Source organism: Typopeltis vanoorti, chromosome 6 (genome assembly GCF_054136105.1).
Source record: "Typopeltis vanoorti isolate ZY-2024b chromosome 6, IOZ_Tvanoo_1.0, whole genome shotgun sequence".
Taxonomy (NCBI): domain Eukaryota; kingdom Metazoa; phylum Arthropoda; class Arachnida; order Uropygi; family Thelyphonidae; genus Typopeltis; species Typopeltis vanoorti.
The window spans coordinates 84,883,539-84,899,984 of NC_143554.1; positions in this window are offsets into that span (position 1 = coordinate 84,883,539).

The window sequence follows — 16,446 nt, forward strand, 5'->3', positions numbered from 1 at the left end:
CTTTCATGCATTTTGTTGAATGATCAAGCACTCGAAAATGGAAGTAATTTTTAGAGGATAACTCTATTTTCTGTTTTTAACGTTTGAAGAACTTCGGGTGTGCACATTTGCCATTTTAGATGTGTTTCACAAAGTGCGTAAAGCACCTGTTGGGTTCCTTTTTATGTCCTATAGTCCTCCCTTATACAATTATTTGATGAAATGTAATGAAATGTGATTTTATGAGAAACAGTACGAAAGCAATATCTTCTGGTTTTTTTTGTTTTTTTTTCCCTTTGGATTCCAGCACGGCAGAAACCCTTACATGTCACTAAGTGGACACTGGTAGTCTCTAGTTCCACCCCAGTGAGTGGCGCAGCTTTCGTGTCATATGAGCTCGGCACTCAAGTAGTTCAAAATGGCAACTATTATAGATGTGCATATGAGGCAGAGAGTGTGGTTGAATTCTTTATCGTGAAAATAAGTGCGATGGAAATTTATATCAGTATGAAAATGTTTTTGGAGACGATACTGTTAACGTCAGCCACTTAGACTCTGGTCATACGCTTTAAGTGTGGTAAAATTGGTCACTTTCGAGTTTGTGAAGAGAAGTACCATGCATGGGGAGACGTTGCAGAAATTGGAAAAATTCATCCGTAGAATTCGGCCCACCAAAAACATAAATGAGATTCACCTCCATGACAATGCCCAACCTCACACCAGCTTGCCCACAAGGGAATTGCAAGATTTGACTGGATTGATCATCCCCATCTCGCCCACAGCCCAGATGTGATATCCTCTGACTACCACCTGTTTGGCCCTCCAAGGACGTCATTTTGTGGACGACGAGGCGCTACAATAAGCTGTTCGTGCAGCTTCGAATTCGGAGTAAAGAAGTGTAAAAGTCTTTACTTTGATGGATCATTTTACTGCGTCACACTCGACGATGACTTTTCTGAAAAATGACAGAATGCTCGCAAAAGATGGAGGATTAATCCATGTAAGCGCAATTGTTAAATATATTTGCTGAAAAATACACGTAAATAATTTAAATTTTGTTTTCAGTTGGATCATGTGTAGAGGAAAAATTAGGCAAAACCAAATTATACATCTATAATAGACATCCAGTAAGGAAATGATTGTAAATAATCATAACAAAATTGTATTTCATATATGTGACTAAGTATACGTGAATTGCAGTATAATATTAGTCAGCAGATATTTTTCAATACAGGCTGATGAAAGTTTTTTTTTTTCTTTTTATGCTGGAATTGGACCGGTTTGATTGACAACATTCCAGAATTTGAAATGATAGTAATAATTATTTTTGGCTTGATGAAATTCAATGGGATTGGCATTTTGGATTTTTATTAAAATATCCAGCCATTTCAGTATTGCTTTCAACCAGGTAAATTAATGTTAACATTAAGAAAAACAAATTTGTCTGTAGTTTATGTGCCAAAATGGCGCTACGCCTTTTGTTTTACTGAATTCCACCTCAAAAGGCTATAAAATAAAAGCGCATTAGTGGTGTGGATTGGTTGAGGGTTAGATTGACAACCGCCCTACTTATTAGAGGACATTTCATATAAAGTGAAACCCACAGGCTGTTTGTTAGTGAAATGGAGATGCTATCAACTTGGCCAAGGTAGGCATTGTAATAATGACTTCTTCATTCTATAAGAAATCTGTTGCGCAACGCACTGACGATCTGTCTACGATAATTTTCTTACTGTTTTAAATAAAATATGAGGCATTCACTATTCTTTTGTTGAATCAAATTGAAACGAGTGATTGGCCGAGTGGATAGTATGCCCGTTTTCTAGTCAACGGGCTGCGGGTTCGAATTCCACCGTGGATATGGTTGCTTGTGAAATGTCTGAATTAAGAGACGACTTTCATCGCTCAGTGTTAGTGGCGCACTCAGGATTTAATCTTGGAGGGGGGGCCGAGCGCTCAGGATTTAACCTTTGAGGGGGGGCCGAGTTGAGTAGACGTTTTGCGAATACACACTACACATCGCATACGACCTATAACTGAGCATTTGCAGTGATCGCTAATTCATAAGTAGCACACAACATAAATAAAAAAAATGAATTTTAATTAGGAAAAGATTTTTGGAAATTTTTCTAGTGTTTTTTCCTTTTCTTTGGGGGGTGCCCGGGCCCCTTGGCCCCTCCTCTGGGTGCGCCACTGCTCAGTGTGAAACCACTATTTTCTGCTTATTGGTGGTCTGAAGTAGCATAAAAATTGTAACACTTTTGTTCTCTAAGATATGGTGTCTGGAGTACCTAACCCACGCACGGTATTAATACTAATGTACTATATGTTTATAACTTTTACGGGCGGAATTTACATTTAAAAAAGAAAAAATAATAAATAAATGACGAGAACATCCGACACCACACTTGTTCATTGTAGAAATTATGAATAAAATGGAAGGATAACTTAGTTTTATTATATATATGTAAACATTTCCTAAGTGTATGGCAAAAATGCTTTATTTCTTGAAATCAGAAATTTCTTTATAATATACAGTATAATAATGATAATAATAATAATAATAGCAATCTTTGTATAGTTACGGCTTGTCGCAAATTGTTTAATTGCGATATTTATTTGTAAAAAAGATTTACCTTTAATTTTTTTTTATTTCTGTGACTTATAAAAAAACCTTGAGAGAAGAAAATATTGAAGTTTCCACGATATTTTCACTCTATTAAAGAACTGTAGCGATGGTTTTAATTTTTAATGGTTTTACTTTCGTCATGTTGCTTGTCGCTGCAGCCAGTAGTGCGCTTGCGCGAAGTTTGCATACTTCGGAAGAGGAAGTTATTAGTGAGATAGAATAATAGAGCGTCTGTTGTGTTGATTAGAATAGATATATCTTCTGAAAAGTTGGAAGTTTAAAGGAGCAATAGAGATTAAAGGAAAGGTGGAAAAGAGCGTTATGAGGGAAACGAACAGTTATCCCAAAATTAACGGATGAATTTCTTTCAAATGAAGATAAGTTGGAGTTTAGATAAAAGTGATAAGAAGAATTATATAGTTTTTTCCTAAGCAACAAACAGTTCCTTTTGATATGTCAAGAAGAAAACTTATTCTGGTTAAACGCTGTAAACTTGAAAGAGGTTAACTTTTTTGTTTGTTTGTTTGTCTTCAGTGAATAAGAAAGAAGTTTCCACAAGAAAAAGGAAACTTTAAAATTATCTTTCTATTTAGAAAAAAATAGAAAAGGAACTGATATGTTAAAGAAGATATGAAAGAAGAAATACGTTCTTTCTTAGGAAAAGTTGGATACAAATTATCTTTTTTTTTTTTTTACTTTTTTTTTTACTTCTAAGTAAAACAGGTATGAACTAATTAGATTTCACTGGCTATTATTGAGATTGGAAGGACCTGTACCTTATAAGTTTGAAGTTAACTGCCTTTGTTTGTTTGTTTGTTTTTTTTTTTACTTTTTTTTTTACTTCTAAGTAAAACAGGTATGAACTAATTAGATTTCACTGGCTATTATTGAGATTGGAAGGACCTGTACCTTATAAGTTTGAAGTTAACTGCCTTTGTTTGTTTGTTTGTTTGTTTGTTTGTTTGTTCTCATCAAATGCTGTTATCTTGAAAAGAAAAAAGAAAAAACCTTGTGTAATGTTTACTTTCTTTATGATGTTAAGTTTGTGGATCCTTTTCTCTTTCGGAGATGTTCCGTAGCGCAATTGGAAGAACGATGGTACGTTGCGCCCTTCGACTACAAAAGGCCTAAGTTCGATTCTCGTCGAGACAAGAGGAATCTTTGTATGGACTTTTTTCATTTGATGGCGAGGTAGCACGGTTTTTTCTCCTCCAAACTCGGATTTTTCATCCCGCATACAAACAAATCGGCCCTGAGAATACACTCAATTTACAGACAAAAAAATACGAGTGGTGGTTGGCAGTAGATGGTTTTAATGTAGCTGATGATGGTAGTGGCAGTTCGCTGTAGTTGGTGGATTAAGTGCTGGAGACGGAGAGTTGTAGAGCAGGTACCCTCCTTCGATGAGTCCTTGGACTTTTTTGAGGTGTCACGTAATTATAATAATAATTCAGAGATTATATATCCTCCTTCTCTTACGTATAATAGGCCTGGTGGGCCTGTTACGTTCGTATTAGTCATGACCTATTACGATTTGAAACCGCGACCGCTTCGAGGATAAGATGGTTAGTTCTTACCTCCCGGTGTGTCCTATGTTTAGAGATGAGTGTGTTCACGGGGCCGGTTTGCCTGTTTCTGGGAGGGGGGACCCGAGTTTCAGGGCGCAAAAACCCCTTACCTCCGTATGAGACCGGCTAACTCACCTTTAGTCGAAAGAGACCAGATAAAGGTTCCTCACGTCTTAGACGGGAATCGAGCCCAGGTCTTTCCGACCAAAGGGCTTCGTCTATATCGACTGAGCTACGGAGGTTCGAAATTATATATAGCGCTTGCGAATCAAGACATTTTACATACACTGTTACACCCATGCAATCCATGGATGTAAATTTATATTGATATCATTTATGTATAAATAAAGATATTAATTTTGAATTTCCTTTGTCTCTCACGATCCAAATCTGTGATATTAACTGAAAAGAGAGGACTTGAAAGTATTGTTAACGGTAGCGAAAGAAAAGAGTGACAGAGTTAAAATGGTGAGTCTGTTGCCGCGGTATGACAGAGAGGAGTTTAGAAGGAGGGCCATAATCGCAAATGACATTATGCGCAGATTATGCAGACGGTGTGGTGTGGAATTCGTGGACGTATGGAATGAGTTTGATGGGCGAAAGGACTTATACAAGATGGATGGCCTGCATTTGAATGGACTTGGTGTGCGGAGACTGGAAAAAGTGTTGCTGAATGAAGTGAAAATGGATGTGCAGAACCAGGGAAACTAGAACTACCAAGGAGGGGGGGGGGATATGCAAACTTCAGTGAGACATTTGAGTGTAAAAATGCATATAATGTACCTGAACCAGCACTAAGGACAAAAAATGGGAATGGGACATTTAGAATAACGCATCAAGATAGGGGCGGGACAAAGGGATCACTGCATTTCATGTATACTAATGCCAGGAGTATTAGGAACAAGAAGGAAGAATTTTTGGCCTTGGATGGCTCTTCCTGGCCACAGGTTATTGGCATTAGTGAAACATGGCTGACGGAAGATGATATAGTTAGTGGGATAGAATGTGTAGGTTATAGTGTGTTTAGGAGGGACAGAGAGAATAAAATGGGGGGGAGGGGTGTTATTGATGATAGCTGATGAACTGCAGCCAAGGAGAATTGAGGTTGTATTGCAGGAGTGAAAGGAGCTCATTTGAGGGTATTTGGTGTGAGATTGAGACTGGCAGAATAAAATATACAGTTGGGTGCTGCTATAGACTAGGTGATGGAATAGATGGTGGAGATAGTATGCATAAACAAATTGATGATATGAGTGGAAGGAGGGTAATTATTATGGGGGATTTCAACTATGGTAACATTGATTGGAAGGAGGAGAGGACACATGTGAGGAAGGAAATGGATTTTATTCAATTATTAAGGGATAACTATCTGAGACAGCATGTAATTGAAAATACTAGGGGTGTGAGAGTGCTTGACCTGATAATAGCATCTCACAATTTGATTGTAATGAATATGACCATGTTGCCACCTATTGGTGAGAGCGATCATAAGGTCTTGACCTGGGAGGTGGCTAAAGGTGTAGAATTTTTGATTAAGACAGGGTATATGTGGAATTACCGTGCTGGCAAGTTTGACAAGCTTAGGAGATTGCTTGGGTCAGTGCCATGGCATGCAACTGCAAGGGCTGGACGTCGATAGAACATGGGAAGTGATCAAGGAGCATTTACAGGAAGTTATGGCTGATTGTATACCTAGGGTCCGAATAGTAAAACAAGTAGGGGTTAAATGGATGAATAACACCATTAAGCTAGAGCTGCAAAAAAAGAAACAACTGTGGAGGGAATTTAAATAAAGGGGTGACCTGCAGGCACACGAACGGTATAAAGTGCAGGCCAGAAGGGTAACGAGTGTGGTAAAAAAACAAAAGCCGTTATGAAAGGAAACTAGCTATGCAAGCAAAAGAGAATCACAAACAGTTCTTTCAATATGCTGTAAGCAAGAAAAAAACTGTACATGGCAAAATGATTTTAAGGAATAACGATGGTAAGGAGGTCACTGAACCAGTCGATATAGTGGAGTTACTGAGCGCGCACTTTGCAAAAGTATATCATCCAGGTGGTGACATTGAAAAAATGAAGGAACCATTAGTTTATACGGGAATTGTGATGAATGAAGTGGAAGTGAACAGTCTATTACAGAACCTTAATGTGATTACATCTGTGGGTTTGGATGGTATACCGGCACGGGTCTTGCGTGAAGCGGCTAAGGAATTATCAGTGCCCTTGACCATGTTGTTTAATCTGAGTCTCAGGTCTGGTTTAGTCCCGAAGGCTTGGAAAGAGGGGAAAATAGTTTCAATGCATAAAGGAGGATCCAAGACTATGGTGGCAAATTACCGACCGATCAGCATATCAGGAGTCATTGTCAAGGTCTTGGAGAAATAGTCAAGGGAAAAATACAGGAATAGATTGACGAAAATGAGATACTGTACAGAGGACAGCATGGCTTTGTGAAGGGTAGATCATGCCTCGGTAACTTGCTCAAGTTTTATAACAAGGTGACGGCAGAACTGGATAAGGGAAATGGGTTTACAGTGATACTGCTGGACCTGGCAAAAGCGTTTGACAGGAAACCACATGGAATTCTAATCCGTAAACTCCAACATATGGGAATGGATATAGGGTTGGTGAGATGGATAGGTGGGTGGTTGATGGAGAGATATCAAAGAATAGTTTATTCAGGAGTAGAGTCCAAAAGACGGCCTGTGACTAGTGGTATGCCGCAGGGTTCTGTTCTTGGACCACTGCTGTTTAATCTGTTCATTAACGATATAGGGAAAGATCTAAGTGGAACAGTTCAGTTGTTCGCTGATGATGCAAAGCTGGGTAGGGCGATAATGAATGCAGAAGTCTTGCAGGATGACTTAGATAGATTGGAGTTCTGAGCTAAGGAGAATGGATGTCAATTTAATGTGACAAAATGTACGGTTATGCATTTTGGGGTGAAAAGATTGGCAGCAGTATACCACATTGGTGGAACTGTACCCCAAGAGATTGATGAGGCCAGGGACTTGGGAGTGTTGGTGGATAGGGAGACGACGTTTAGGGGGCACATTGCAAAAGTAGCTAAATCAGCTCATCAACTCACTTGGTTGTTGAAAAATACCTTGACGCGCAGAGAAAAGCAAGTTATTGTACCTCTGTACCGAGCCCTGATAAGACCCTAATCTCGACTACTGTGCGCAGATTTGGTCACCTCGGTTCCTTCTTGATGGGGAGGAGGTGGAGAAGATCCAGAAGCGAGTGACTAAGATGATAGCAGGTCTATGGAATGAACCATATGAGAACAGGTTGAAGATTTGTGGATTGCAGAAACTAGTTGATAGGCGGAAAAGGGAAGATATGATTGAGACATTCAAATTGCTAAAAGGATTCTATAGGATCAATTCAGAGGATATTTTTGAGATCAGGACTGGTGGTGGGAGAACTAGGGGACACCTATGGAAGCTGGGCAAGAGTGTGGTTAGCAGGGATGTCAGAGCTGGGTTCTTTACTTTTAGAGTGGTAAATGAGTGGAATAAGCTGCCAGAGTCTGTTGTGGGTGCTATGACAGTGAGTGAGTTCAAGGTAAGGTATGATAGATACTGTGAGAATGTCGAATAGTTGTGTGGACATGAGGTTTAGGGCCTCCCTCGATGAGTCTAAGGACTCCCTGGAGTAGCCCGAAATAATAATAATAATAATAATAATAAAAGTTAATAAATCACTCAGGTATACTCTGATATATAACATAAAGGACGGAGAAAAACACTTTATAGGGGAATAAACGAACATTCTTGACTTCAAGTACTTGTTATTATTAGCATATACGAGGGGTGTTCAACCCGTCGATCGCGGAGCGATTTTTGGTCGATCTCTTGTGTATTCCTCCTTACTTACAAATTTAATTAAAACTGAAAACATATTTTATTTATCATTATTTTGTATTATTTTGAATTCGCTTTAAGTGTATTACTATTGTTTATTTATTTTTCGTTAAAATTGTCAAATCAGTAATTTTCTTATAAGTCCGGGTAAATGAATTAATTTGGATCAGTGGAAGTCAAACAGCGAGACAAGTGAATACAATTATGTGCAAAGTGTAAAAACTCGATTGTAGCTTAAATATTAAATATTCCAAAGCACATTACATCGATTTTTTACTTAGGTTAAGTCCCATGTGAATATTGTAAAAAAATAAACTTTGTTTGTCTCGGTATAGTTTGTATTAGATGTTTTTGTAAATAACTCTTTTGAAGCTAGCTGTATATACTGCTTTAATAAGAATATGTTAGAGTGTTAAAAACAAAGGCAATGTTTTTGTCGCCAAAGCTGTACATGGCTACATTAGAAAGATTGTTATTGAAACTTGCATGTATAAGAAAGGCTTACAGGCTCTAAGTATAAACATCTCCGAAGTAAGTCAGAAAGAGTTCAAACAACTTTCCGATGGCCGGCAACGTACAATCATAAGAAAGCGGAGGAGAACACAAGGCGTGAACTTGAAACTTAAGATGAAAGACTCATACCGATTCTTTGGGAGTTGTCAAACTTCATGCGAGGTCTCAGAGGAGGCCTAATAAAAAGGGACTGAAGCAAGCAGAAGGGTTCCCGGTTACAGAATAGCTGTCAGAGAGGAGGCCGTCGGTCCAGATTCGCCGTCAGAGAGACTGCCCGGATCCACGTTGCTTGAGAGAAGAAAATGAGCTTCTCGGTTCGAGACGTCGCTAGAGAGAGAGAGAGAGAGAGAGAGAGGGAGAGAGAGACTACTTCTAGGCCGCAGACAAGGTTTCAAATTGCCGAAAGGAAGAGTTCCAATTGCCAGAGAAAAGTTTCCAGGTCAGGTTAATGTCAGACATTCACCAGTGTGTTGCGTATTCATTACAATTTGATGAATCAAACGACTTCACTGATATTGCTCAGTTAATGGTATTTATTCGCATGGTATTTCAAGATTATTCAAGTAAAGAAGAACTTTTGAAAATTATACCATTATTGGGAAGGACTAGGGGAGAAGACATTTTTTCGGCATTTAATGAATTTGTGAAACAACACAAACTTCCGCTTGTTAAACTTGTGTCTATTACTACTGATGGTGCTCCTGCAATGATAGGTAATAAATCAGGCTTCATTTCATTATGTAAAAACGATGACAAATATCCATTTTAACGTACCACTGTAGATAATAGTAAAAGATTAACACAAAAGATGTTTTGGATGTTACATTTAAAATTGTAAATTCTGTTCGAGGAAAAGCCCTGCAACGGCGGTTATTTAAATTACAGGCAGATGATGATGATAGGGAACCTCTGTTGTACAATAATGTTCGCTGGCTCAGCAGAAGTCAATTTTTAGAAAGATTTCTTGTATTAATTAACGATATAAAATTTTTTCTTTATGAAAAAGGAGATATTTATCCACGATTAGGTGATAAAAGATGGTTGTTACACTTATCATTTTTAGTAGATTTTTGTACGAAATTAAGCAATGTAAATTTAGAGTTACAAGGTAGAGAAAAAAAAATTAATTGACATGTTAAGTTCAATAAAAACTTTCCAACAATACTTACTTTTATAAAAGAAAAATATAAATGACCGCGAATTTAGACACTCCCATATTTATTAAACGTTTTTGAACAAAATCAAGAAATGCTTCGCTATGATTTAAAAGGATTTATTCGTGAAATAGAATTAGTTGTGGAAGAAATAAATTCAAGATTTAAAGATTTTAATAAAACTGAAATGATTGCATCTTTTATCAATAATCCATTTCGAGAAAACTTGAACATCACAGAAATTTCAAATAAAATTAGTGGGCTGTTTGATATAAACCAAGCTGAAGTAGAACTTGAGATAATAAACATTCAGAATAGTTTACATTTAAAATCAATAAACAATGAAGTCATTTGGAAGTATGCACATAAAAAATTCCCAATATTAACTGATATTGCGCAAAATATTCTGTCGTGTTTCGGATCGACATACTTGTCAAAATCCGCTTTTTCAAATATGACCGTCATAAAAAATCAATTAAGAAACCACATGCACAACTTTTGAGCATATCCTCGTATATCCAAATTGGGTCGTAAACAGTTGAATGATACAACCGGTAGAGTTAGAGTTATCTGCGAAGGGTGTGACGATCCTCAACCTTCATTTTTGTCCAACTGGAGTGAAATTATTATTTACTATATTATATTATTATACTATATTTGAAATCGGTTGAACAAGACGATGCAACCTATAAGCTGTTTGTAGAGATGGATGAAAGAAAAAAGAAGGGAAAAAAAAACTACTTTGGGAGCGTTTTTCACCCCCCCCCAAAGTGAATAATAATAATTTATTATTCGAATACCCATGTGGAGGAGTATTCAAACGGTGGAGGAGACCTCTTTTTCCCTCTTCTTCTCGCTACCTTTTCAGAGTCATGTTTAATATCCTGTCTTCCAGGTCACCATCACTGGAATCCAACGCCCTGCCGCCTGTTTGCTGTGCGGTGGACATCCGAAAAGGGGAGGGATACTAGTAGTCTTACACTAATTTGGTCTCTGATTTAGCAAAACCGCCGATCCTGGATGACTCGACCAGGAACAATCGATTAGTGGACTTGCCAGCAAGGTTCAACGATGTTTCAAGGCTTGCTGCGGCGCTGGTATAGCGTCCGGGTAATCCTCGCGTTCCACTTCTGAGCGCATTTATTTGCTTTCCGGATAGTCAGCGTCCATGTGTTGCTCCGCGGTGGGTGTAGGGCTCTGCGCCGAAAGAATTAATTTATACACATTTGATTATGTAGGTACTGATGCGAGAGCCTGTACTGAAGGAGAATCCATTCCGGTAATAGAGTAATCAATCCATCTTGTGGGATTATTATTACAGGTCGGAAAATTAACTTTTCTTTTAGGAACATTATAGTTTTTAAAGTGGTAATTATTTCGCCTGTATAACACTTGGAAAATTTTACATATAAAGCACGTGATTTCGCGTGTTTATGACTAATTCGTACATCCCTTATTCCCCCCCCCCCACACACACACACTTCAGCATGAATTGACTATTTTTGACAATTTGCCAGCTCGAGTTCTGTGAACTGTGGGCGTACAATGTTTTGCTTAACTTTCATAAATTTAATTTTTGTACATAAGATGTTATTTACTAATTTATCTCTTCATAATCATTTATTACTACCTTAAATACTGTTGTAGCCTTTGGTTTGTAGGGCTCTATGGCTTTGCCGTCCTTGCACCAATCAACCAACTAACGAACCTGTTAAATATATCTGTCATAGAAAAAGTGTCAGATCGATAATATTCCACTAAGAACCGGAGTTATAGCAGGTTACAAGAATCATTTCGGCCCTAATGATTCTTGTAACACAATAACGAATAGTCAGTGACCGCTGCAATACTTAAGTCATTGCCGTCTTAATTTCAGATTTATCTTGATTTCAGATATTAATTTCTACTTTTCTGAGGATTTTCCACCTCTTGTTGCAGCTCTTAATTTTGATTTCTTGAAATATAATCACTTGGTATCTTTCATCTGCATCCCCCTTAATAGTGTTTATATGATTTTGTTCCAAGTGATTTTACCACGTGTCCTTTATTTCTTGTTCTGTTTCAGTAATTCTCTGGTTCTGTCGAAAATTTGTTGTCTTTTTTCTGTCGTCTTGTTATCTTGACACATAACAAGATAACTTATGCATTTGTTGAGATCTTTACAGTGGAATTTTATTGTTTTCACTAGTCTTCAGCTATTTCCCAATCTGCTTCTTTAAGTTGTTGTTGTTTTTTTATGAAAAGATGAGAAAATGTTTTGATCGTTTTTGTGTTTTTAAGTATTATTTAAGCTCTTGTGGCTGGAGTATGCATGTTTGTCAAAATATATTCCATTTATATCACAGCTTTCACTTCTTTTGCCGTCTGTTAGGATGATGAACAGCGACACCTAAAACAAACTAGAAATCTACTCTTTCCTTCCTCTTCGCTTTTTGAAGATGTTCGTGATGACGAAGAGCAGCTGTGCCTCAGCAAATTCTGCGAGCCGTCTTCCTCCCCCTTTCTCTCCCATTCGTTTCCCCTTTAGTGCTGCCGCAAAATCCAACGAATCGTTTATCATTCAAAAGTACGAGTATAAGTGGATTTGAAGTTTTTAGTGATTCTTCGAGATGCTAGTAGAAAATTTCTGCACTCTAATTCTTCACTGTGCTTCTTGGTATAGTACCTAATTAGAATTAGCTGCTACACATAATTATTATCTGTAATGTGGCATTTTTCTTTTGTTTAATTATCAGCATTCGTTTCCTGTTTTGTATAGAGGTAATTGCTGAAGAATTTCAGGAAAAAAAGAATACAAAGAGAAGTTTTGAAGAATCACTCTATGCTCTTATCGGACATAAAGTCAAGAACGATGTACGAAACTGTTTATTACAAGAATATCTTGTTTTAAGTAGTCCCTTATTAGTAAACTAACACCCCCCCACACACACACTCTTTCTAGAGGAATAATTTTAATATAATTTTATATGTGTCTAATCTTAGACTTTTTTGGTAATTATGTTTTTCAAAATGAATTCTTGTTATGTTCTTGAATTCCCCCCCTCCCTTTCGTTTTGTTTATTTAATAATTTTGAGAATACGAGTATGTACCGTCTACTATGACTTGTCCTATTTTCAGATAAGCGGGCATTTATTGTAAATGCTTTCAAATAATTTTGTTCTGTATTTTTAAGAAGTTGTTCTATCCCCGAAAAGTGCATTCTCGAAACATAGTTCTGGAAGTATTGCTAATTGCATTCGGCTAAAACCATCATCATCATCATCATCGTTAACCCAGTTACACCAAACCTCCCTTTCTTCCTTGTATTCTAATTCTTCAAAACTTATCTTTGTATTCTTTTTTTCCTGAAATTTACAGTGTACAAGTATTTCAATTCATTAGTAACAATAATAATAATCTTTTTTCGGACCTTCTATCCATGATGTTAATCGACCTTGGTTCCAACGATCGTTATTAATAGTCATCAAAGCAGAATCCAACTTGTTCTTCATTGTATTTAGAACATATTATAGTCTAGGAAAAAATCCGTTAAGTATTCAAAAGCGTTACTTCCTATCTTTCGTCTTTCTACTGATTTCTATATCTTTTTTATGCCTCCTCTCTTTCGAGAATATTTTATTTCTTTTAGTGGAGTGCGTGATTAAAATTCGGAATCATTTGCACCTTTCCAATCATTATTTTCTGTGTAATCTTGCATCTTGCCATTTATCTTGTTGTCAGTTTAATTTTCTATTCGAATTAATACCGTTCTTCTAGGCTGTTGCTTTTCATTTGCCCTTCGTCTTTTAATTTTCTGGATGTCTTTATTGGGCATTGCAATCGACTGTTGCAAAGTCCTCTTTAGACTCCCCAGCTTTTTCAGAGATAATAAGAAACACAAAGAAAGAATAGCGAAAGACTCGTTTCGTCCTCATTATAAAAACTGCTCTAAATTGAAATAAGCTAACTACGGAGATGGACTGATTAAGTCTGCAATAGTCAGAAAGCGAAAAACGATAGACGGTCTTCCTAGTAATGGGACAGTCTTTTTTCATGTATATTATTATAACTCTTTCTCACGTTATATTATATTATTGTAGACCTTTATAGCTTTTCTTCCAATAACATTGTATTATCTTCAATGGTTATGTATTATCTTTAATTATTTGATGTAAACGGTTTGCTGTAAAGTTAATTCAAACAGTTTCAGTAATACCTGATTAAGTGTTAATTAGTCATCTAATAGCATCAACAAAAGAGATGAAGGGTATGAGAAGCAATTATTTCATCATAACGAATGTGAAAAGTAAATCAATGCCTGCTGGTTGAAAAATAAAAAATTATCGGACACGACAATAATAAAACTCGTAAATTGATGTTTTCTTTTTGTATAAAATTTAAGTATAGATAATACATAATCGAAAAACACTGGAAATCATTAATTACTATAGACTTCAATTAGCCATAAATAAGATATTACAATGGAGAATATTATGGATCCAACCATATTTTATAGCCAAACTATGGGGGAGCTACCCCCCCCCCCGAGTTCCAGACTGGTAAGCCGGTTCTCCTTGAATTCTAATGACTCAAATTTTGAAAACTCGACACTCAGGGTAGCCCCTGAGTTTCGAAACGTTTCAAAAAACGTGACATACACATGACATACAAACGTGACATAAAAAGGCTTATCATTTTATATATATACTGTAGATATTGAAAGAAATTTTAGCATTTTGAAATTTACCAGACAACTTATGAGAATACAACTATCGGCATCGAAATTTCCGGCATGTTTGCATTTTATTAGTGATTAAAGGTTTCGATGGCCTTTTTCGAACTTGGTTCTGGTAAAGTTCGTTGACTATAAAATATGGATGGATCCATAATATTATCGGAGTCATAATCTACAAATCATTTGATTTCGTCTCTTGTTTATAATTTGAACTATGAGCATTTATATTTTATTTCATTTGTTTTAATTTTTATTTCATTTTTTGGTTGTACCATAATCGAAACCTACTTTATCTTTACAGGAAAAAATAAATTATGCTTGCTTTCATAATGACCATTGTCTACGCACTTAGCAGAATAGATTACATCAAAAATAATTAAGATCTAAATGAAAGATTAAAAAAAATTAAGATGAAAATATTCACGAAAAATATAATATTGACGGAAATATCAATGCATTTTTGTTTCATTTTATTATGATTTCGCCTTTATTTCTTCAGTGCATCAAGGGGTAAATACCTTTACTTGAATTAACAGCGTAAATTCCTTGCTAACCAGATGAATTGATATTTCATTACTATGTCCGGGAATTATGTATGTTCTGAGACTGTTTTGCAGAACAGAAAAAAAAAAAAACTCATCGAAAAATTCCTACCACTTCCTCTTCTATCTGAGATTTGAGGCAGGATTCAAATCGCATCAGACAAAATTGTTTGAAGAATTCGGTTCTTAATGTTGTCTGGCAGAGAACCGAATTCATCCTCAATATCACGTCTCTAGCGAAACGGTGAATAGAACACTAAACGTTGGATTGGATATCCAAGTTCAAATGGATGAAAATCACAGATAAATGTGGCGCAGATCAAGAAATTTTTTCATGAAATGCATATACCCGCGAGTGAAAGAAATTTTGCACCGAACTAATCACTGCAAACTGTCATTTGGATCATTCCAACGCTTTTGACACAAAACCGAATCATACAACGGATCATAGCAAAAACTCTACTTAGTCTATGCAAGAATTTCTTGCCAAAACAGCATTGTTCCCATAGGAAACATTTCCAGAGCTCAAGTTGGCAGAGCTACGAAGAATATTTGATTCCGGCATTTCTGTTCCAAAGAAAAATCGCAGACTTTCCGAGTTTAAAATATAGACTTCTGCTGTAGATGTAATCAATAATGGCGCTAATCCCAGAAGGGAAAAAATACATCTCAAAAAAGTTGTATATATATACCAATATGATATATCCTGTTCATACTTGTTTATGTGATAGCTACTTCGTTTTTGTTGCTGATGTTGTTTACTCTTTTTTTTTTTGTTGTTGTTGTTGAAGTCGAGATAGGAAAAAAAGAAGAAGTTGGCTGTTTGCCGGAAATGTACAAACAGTTAAGCCGTCGCAAATCTTCCATCTACTAGTAAATTACTAGGACTTTAAAGTTGGCATCAGATCTATGCCCGTGGAGATAGTCAATTGCAGCAGTAATCCGAACTCTAATTAAAGTCTCAAGACGTGCGACTAATGAATAATTGAGGAATATCTCGTTAGACAGGTAGGCATACCTCCCCTCCCTCGATATTGATTGGTTCATTGGTAATGGGCTGGCTTACTCAGAAACCCAGAGTGTTGTTCTTGTATTGGGAATCAAATAACAAAGCAATCAGTGCTGATTAGAAGATCGCCACCTGCTGGTTTTGACTTAGACTGTAATACGAGCGGAAAAGAAAACACAGACACGTGTTACGTTCTCTTTCTCGGTTACCAAAGTTATATTCTTTTAAACAAGTACTACTTTAATTTCAATGTATTTTCTTGCAAGATAATGAAATTAACATCGTATTTAACTTTTAATGTTTTGTTTTATTTTTCTCTGCTTGGTAATAGCTTTTCTTGACGACTAGAGGGCGCTTTGATAGTTACTTTTTTGAAACGAATATTAGAAATTCAATTATCTCTATGAATGTGCGACCTACAATGATAGCAGCTTGATAAAGCAGCCGATTTAAAGAAAACAGATCTACTGC